Source organism: Myotis brandtii, unplaced genomic scaffold (assembly GCF_000412655.1).
Source record: "Myotis brandtii unplaced genomic scaffold, ASM41265v1 scaffold535, whole genome shotgun sequence".
Classification (NCBI taxonomy): Eukaryota; Metazoa; Chordata; class Mammalia; order Chiroptera; family Vespertilionidae; genus Myotis; species Myotis brandtii.
In genome coordinates, this window is record NW_005369964.1 from 856,416 (window position 1) to 863,404 (window position 6,989).

Consider the following 6,989-nt stretch of genomic DNA (forward strand, 5'->3'; position numbering starts at 1 on the left):
GGGTCACCGTGGAGCCCCTCGGGGACTCTCGCTCATGACACAGGAACTGAGTGGTCTCAACATCGCGTTTGCAAGCAGGTCACGTGAGGACGTGTGTGTGCGGAGACAAAAGCTGGAAGTTCACTGGGTACAGCCAGAGGCCGGCCAGTGTCCGAGGAAGACAGACACACCGCATGCCAGCCTAGGAGGCCATGAACGTTGGCACAGACAGAAGGAAACCCTGACTGATGCCAAGGGCGCCCCCTTGTGGCTGTTTGGGACCAAGGCTGCAAGTTCGCAGGAGAATCCTGCCAAGGTGCAAAACTTGGGCTCCGAAGAGGGAGGGGGTGGGAGCACGGGTCCTGGAGGCTGGCGGCTGGTCCTGACCCTGCCACTACCTCACCCGGCTGCTCCGTTTCCTCGTCTGGAGATTGGATGACATGCACAGCTCTTACGAATGGAAGTGCTGACGGCAGGCCAGCCCTGGGCTAAGCACGTGCCGGTGTCACCTTGACCTCCTCCCAGGACAGGCGGGAGGTGCTGCGGACAGGACAGGAGGAAACGGAGGCTCAGAGAGCGCAGGGACCTCCCCTTGGTCTCCCAGCTGCTAAGTGACAGACGCGGGGCTTGACTCCAGGTCTGTGACTCCAAAGCCCCCTCTGCTGGTGTTCCTCACGGGCTGCCAAGTCCCTGCCAGCTCTCTCTGTGGTTCGGGGTGTCCTCTGGAGAGAAGGGGTTCCCAGGAGCCACGGGTCCTGGCAGGCAGCCAAGACCGGAAGTCAAGGACCAGAGGCAGAACTCTCAGACCCAGAGCAGCCTCCTATGCAAAGGGCGCAGACGTTGCAGGAGAAGAAAGTACGGCCCCCACCCTCTCAGCCATCAAAGCCATGTTCTCCCAGCCAACTGCTTACCCGGGAGCAGACCTGGCGGACCTCAGGCCTCAGCTCTTCTCCGCTGGCCCTGCTGCCTCGGTTTACCTGGCACACCTACATTTCAGGGGATGGCTGAGTGATGGGCCCTGGGGTGACTTGGGGATGCCAAGGATACTGGTTCCTGGGGCCGGTGCGTCTCCGAGGGCTGGTCCTCCCCAAGATACGATGAGAAGAGGGGAGGAGTCTCCGAGCGCAGGTGGGTTTGGGTTCAGATCTCAGGTCTGCCGGTTCCTAGCTGCGTGAACCTGGGCCGGTCGCTCTGTGCCTCGGTTTCCCCTCTGTCAAATGGGGTTACTCAGAGGATCCAGAGCGCAGTTACAAGATTTGGTGTGTGAGCGTGAGCGTGAGCCCTGCGTGTTGCCGTACAGTGAATGCCAGGTTCTTACTGGCCTTAAAGAGCAGCACTCCTGGGGCTGTCGTTGGACATTCCCTCCAGATGAGACGACCACACGACGGGATTGAGGGGAAAAGGAGAGGGACTGTTCCCCTGCGTCCCCCTGGGTACCGTTCATTAATGTTTAACATCCATTTTAATTCCTTTAAAATTACCTTCATTTAACGCTTTAATCACTTCTAACTAATATTTTAACGGAATTTGATTAAAATTGAAAATGAGCCCTGTCATTCTGGTGAATTGCACCATCACACGGAAGTGCTTTTCTGTGTCGAGTGAGTGCTATCATTTCTGCGCCCCCGTCTGCTTTAAAATGTCTAATTTTTTTTAAATATGAGGATAATGTCATGAAATGGAAGAGATGTGGGGCTTCCCTGAACCCAGGCTGGGCGTTTCTGGGGACTGTGTCCATTCATGAGGGACTCAGCCTGCAGGGGTGAGACCCGGTGAGAGATCTCCCAGGGCCCCAGCTCCGTGACAAGGGAAACTGAGGCAGAGGCCCAGGAGTATGGGCCAGGCCAACGCCCGGGAGTGTGGGAAACATTCCTTCATTGGGAAGTTATTTCTGAGGCCCGGTCCGAGGTGCTGGGACACAGCGTGAGCTAGAGTGCAAGTCCTCGCCCTTGGTGGGAGTGCCATCTGGTGGCAGCGGACAGACAGACAACAGGGAGGTCAGCGCGTGAATATCCTGAGTGCTTAGTGGGGGCGAGTACGATGGAGAAGAATAAAGCAGGCAGAGGAGGAGGATGGAATGGAGGGTGAGAAGGACGCAGAGGAAGACAGTTGGGTAAAGACATACGGAGGTGAAGGAAGGGGTGAGCCCTGCCATTGACCAGGGCCAGGGGTGGCAAAACTTTTCAGTAAAAAAGTAAATACTGCCGAAACCGGTTTGGCTCAGTGGATAGAGCGTCGGCCTGTGGACTGAAAGGTCCCAGGTTCGATTCTGGTCAAGGGCATGTACCAGGGTTGTGGGCACATCCCCAGTGGGAGATGTGCAGGAGGCAGCTGATCGATGTTTCTCTCTCATCGATGTTTCTAATCTCTATCCCTCTCCCTTCCTCTCTGTAAAAAATCAATAAAATATATTTTAAAAAATAAAAAAAGTAAATACTTCAGGCCTTGTGCGCCCTCTGCTGTCTCATAACGCCTCCGTTCTGCCTCAGTGGATAGGGCATAGCTGTGTCCCAATAAAACTTTACTGACACAAACAGATGGCCTGTGGTTTACCAACTGATGGAGGGGAAGAGAATTCCAGGAAGAGGGAACAGCAGATGCAAAGGCCCTGAGGTCACCGCATGCCTGGTGTTTGAGGAACAGCGAGGAGAGCAGTGGGGCTGGGGCTGGGGCAGGGTGGTCCAGGGGAGCAGGTAGGAGAAGAAGCGGATCTTGCGGCCCCTGGAGGACTTCCGCTCTAAGTGAGATGAGAGCCAATGGGGGAGGGGGATCAGGGGCTGCGCTGAGCCAGCTTCTCTTTTAAAAAAGAGCACAGGCTGCTGTGGGCAGACTCAGGAGCCCAGTTAGGAGACAAGCAATCCAGGCGAGGTAAGAGGTGGTGGGGGACTGGTCCCAGGGGGGAGCAGAGGAGAGGGTGTGATGTGGTCAGTACGTAGTTTGCAAGTAGAGCCGAGAGGCTGTGCCTGGGTCAGAATGAGAGCTGTTTCCAGTGTGTGGTGACACTGGCTCTTGGAGTTCCCAAGTTTGCCGAGAGCCAACCAATTGTGTTACTCCACGTTTCATTCATTCATTCATTCATTCAACGGGCCTTTACCGTGTGCCTGCTGCTTGCACAGACCCATGGAGGACAGCCTTTCTTCCTAACTTTCTCGCCCCACTCCCTGCTGTGACCTCTCCTCTCCATTGCACCAAACTCACCAGTCTCCGTTCTCCAAAGTGCCTACCACCCCCGGTCTCAGTTTATTGAACTGAACCGATGAGCTCTGCCTGGGAAGTGGGAGCACCTGCGTGCCTGGGGGAGTCACTGCCCTCCTCTGGGACACTGTTCCCTTGGGTAAGATCTCGGGGCCGGGTTACAAGGAGGCCACGCGTCACCCTCCTGGCTCCGCATCCTGTTATTCTGAACGGGACTCGGGACTCGGGGATATCAGGCAGGTACAGTCAGCCTGTCCCCACCCACACCCACGGAAGACAGCACTAGCCGATCCCGAGTCCTGCCCGGCCCTCGGAATCTTTCCACGGGGCACCCGCCAGCCATCACCAATCAAACCCGAGTTGGCAGTTGAAATTAAACCGACTTTTCATCCCTGGCTGGTGCCTGGGTCGGGTAGAGAGACGCCTCAGAGAGGCAGGCACCTGAGGACGCGTGAAGGTGATGGACGTGTGGCGGGCGGCAGGCATGAAACGGGGCCGTGGTGGGAATGCGGGGCCGTGCGGACACCCAACAGGGACACAGAGGCTATTCCTTCCAGGGGAGATGTGCCCAAGAGGGGCTTCACCGCGGCAGCTTTGGGACCCAGAGGGGAAGAGACGGGGAGGCATCAACTAGGAGGTCGCTGTCCCTGCCGATGGGCTGTGACTCCTCTGGGTCATCACGAGGCCCCCGAGGTCCCCGGCTGCGCTGAGGGCACAGCCGCGCTGGCATTAAGCCGCCGTCCTGAGGCGAGGTCCCCGGGGCAGGAAGCCCTCGGCCTGGCAGCCAAGGGGTTTATTTCAGCCCTTAGCCTCCGGCCCAAGGAAGCCTGTTTGCTCTGACTGCAGCGGACAGGACAGGTGGCCTGGGGCTGGGCTTTGGTGGAGACACTCCCTTACATAAGGGGTGAGTTACATAAGCCGCCCAGACAGACGGCTGCGTCCTGCGCTCATGGAGGCTTGGTCAGGCTGCTGTGTCCCCGAGTCTACTGGTCGGACCTATCCCTGCAGGAGGGCGGGCCGGGCGCTTCTGCACCTCTGGGTCAGCGAAGCCCTGGGAGGGAGCGAGGGTCTGTGCGTGGGGGGGGGGGGGGGGAGGGAGAGCAGCAGGCGATGGTTGTGACCGAGGGCCCGGCTCTGGCTGCCAGCATCCCCCTCCCAGCCCTGCCCTTTACTGAGCAGGGACCTGGGGCAAGGCTCCTGGCTCTGTGCCTCAGTTTCCTTATCCATTCAAGACAGTATCCTGGCACCTGGGAAGAAAAAAATGCCTTAATACGTGTTACGGACGTCGACCAAGCGGTGAGTGCTGGGTAGGCATTTGATGACTATCCTGAGGTTGCACGACAGGCTTTGAAAAATGACCGTGTCAGCTGCCTACCTCCGTAAATCACGGTTTTCTCCATCTCCTGCCATCGAAACAAGGAATGGCTGGTGCCAGGCCACCACCCAGGGTCCTGTCTCACTGGCCGGTGGGCGGGAGGTGGCTGCTGAGTCACCAAGACCAAGCCCACCTCCCCGCCAGCAAGTGGCCTCGGACAGAGGAGCAAGCCGTGCGGGCCCACCCAGCGCCCTCGGGTCCCTGACACACAGCAGGTGCGGAGCGGAGTTGCCCGGAAGCAGGGGCGTCCCTGACGCTGAGTGGGGTCGATACACTTGGGGTGGGGTGAGCACAGCTGGAAAGTGGACGATCTGCAGGCGGTCACAGCCGAGTTGGGAAGGGATCCTCAAGTTCAAGTCCGCACAGCTTACGTGCCGTTATGGAGCTTTCTAGAAGCCCTGCTCTGGTGCAGGGGATGCAGTTGGGAAGCAGGGCCTCCTGCTTTCCAGGCACCCACAGTCCCAGAGAAACACAGACGACGGGCCATCAAGTACCACCTCAGCAACCACAAGGGCTGCTCCGGGCCAAGGCCATTCTAGTCACTGGAGAGGCAGAACCCTCCTGGAGCTCACACAGGGGGGCTGGGTGTGTCAGGAGGCAGCCGGAGCCGTGATGGGAGATGTGCCAGCCTAACCCCATGACCTCGGCACTGTCCCCAGCAGCGTGTGCTCAGTGGTTTGGGGCGGAAAGGATACTTCCTGCCTGTACTGGTCAGGGTGGGCTGGGTTCTGCTGCAGAAACAAGTGACCCCCAACACTCAGGGGCTTAAGGCCACAATGGTTTGGCGCTCATCCACGCACAGGCTTCTGTGAACAGGGGCCACGCTCTCCAGGCCTTGTGGTGGCCAATGACCCAGGATGCTCCAGTTCAAGGTCACCTCCATCTCAGTCCACGCTTCCCCCACCCCCACAGCAGGGAAACGGGGCGTGGAGAATACGACCCCCACTCCCCAGGATGGGCTCTCTCTGCCGAGCCCTTCGTTTTGCCTGCAGGGACCCTCGGGCCAGAGGGGGAGGTGGCTTGGAGCCCTGTCACTGCGGGCAGGCGTCCCCTGCGGTAGCAGCTGTCTATTGGCCAGCAGGAGGGGGTGGAACCGTCACTCCTGGGTGAAACCTGGCCCCTCCCTGTCAGTGCTCCTAGTCTGGGAGGGGCGCTTCAGAGAGGAGTCCCTGGCATTTCAGGTGGTGGTGCAAAGGTGTGGGTTGGTGCATAGAGCACCAGCCATTTGGCCAGCCAGGGCACAGAAGGAGGAGGTGGTAGAAAAAAGAGAAGGGAAGGAAGAGGGAGGAGAGGAAGAGGGGACAGGCAGAAGGTATAGGGGGTCCACCAGGCTGGCTGGCACGGAGGCCTCGCCCATCCACATTTCCCAGGCAGCCTCCCTCTGCCACTGGCCTCACCTTCCCTCTGGCCAGTTGGTGGGCAGGGCCCACGGCCGGCCCTGGGCTCCCTTGCTCGCTCAGCGCGGCCCTGCTTGTGGCCCCGCCGGCGTTGGCACGGTGACAGTAGCCAAGTGTGCAAACTTGTGCCATTGTCCCCAGGCCAGGGGGAGCCATGGAGACTGGCTAATATGACACAGGAAAATGTTTGCTGATGGCAATTCTATGGGCTTTGTCCACCTCTTTCTCCATCATGACGACTCGATTTAAGTCCCTAACTGTTTGACTACAAATGCAAGGGGACCGTGCAACGCCAACCTTTTGTCCGGCCGCACTGAATGGGCAATTCAGGCTTTGTGCAGCTCAATTGAGGAAGCAAACATAAAGACAAGATTCCTGAGAGCTGCGGCTGCCTTCCCATGGATATCCCAGCCCCTCGTTAGAGAGTCCTTCCCCGCTACCTTTGCCCACACCAGTGTGCCGCCGGCCCTCACAGGCCTGCCCCGGGGAGCGGGGTGGGGAAAGAGAGAGGAGAGGAGAGAGCCACTCAACACTCAAGGATGGCAGGGAAGGCCGCCTGCCCGGCTTACCCGTCCGTCCGATTGTCTGCACCGGAGCATGGCAGCCGCGGGCCGTGCCGGAGCCTGTGGGGAGGAGGGCCAGCCCGTCTCTGGGCCCAGCCCCGCCTCAGTCCCGGACTTTTTAAACACACCCCTCACCCCCTCGAGAAACCAGGGAACCGAGGTCAAGGGGAGGAGGGCGTGGAGGCCGAGGGGGAGAGAGGGGCTGAGGGTAGAAATTTACCGGGAAATGATTGCATTTGGGAGCTGTCTTTTTTGTGATGGTCCCCATGGTGACAATTTGTGACGGCAAAGAATGTGGGAACGGGGCGCTGCCGCCTGATTGGGATGCTTTGTATCTGGAGAGGCGCTCCTGATTGGCCTGAGGGGCCCCCCAGCTCTGGGGACTTGTCCTCCATTCAGCCCACTCGAGGGCGGCACAACTGCTTCCAGCCGGACAACCGGAGCTCGCAGGCCGCGCGGGCCTGACCCAGGGCTGCGGGG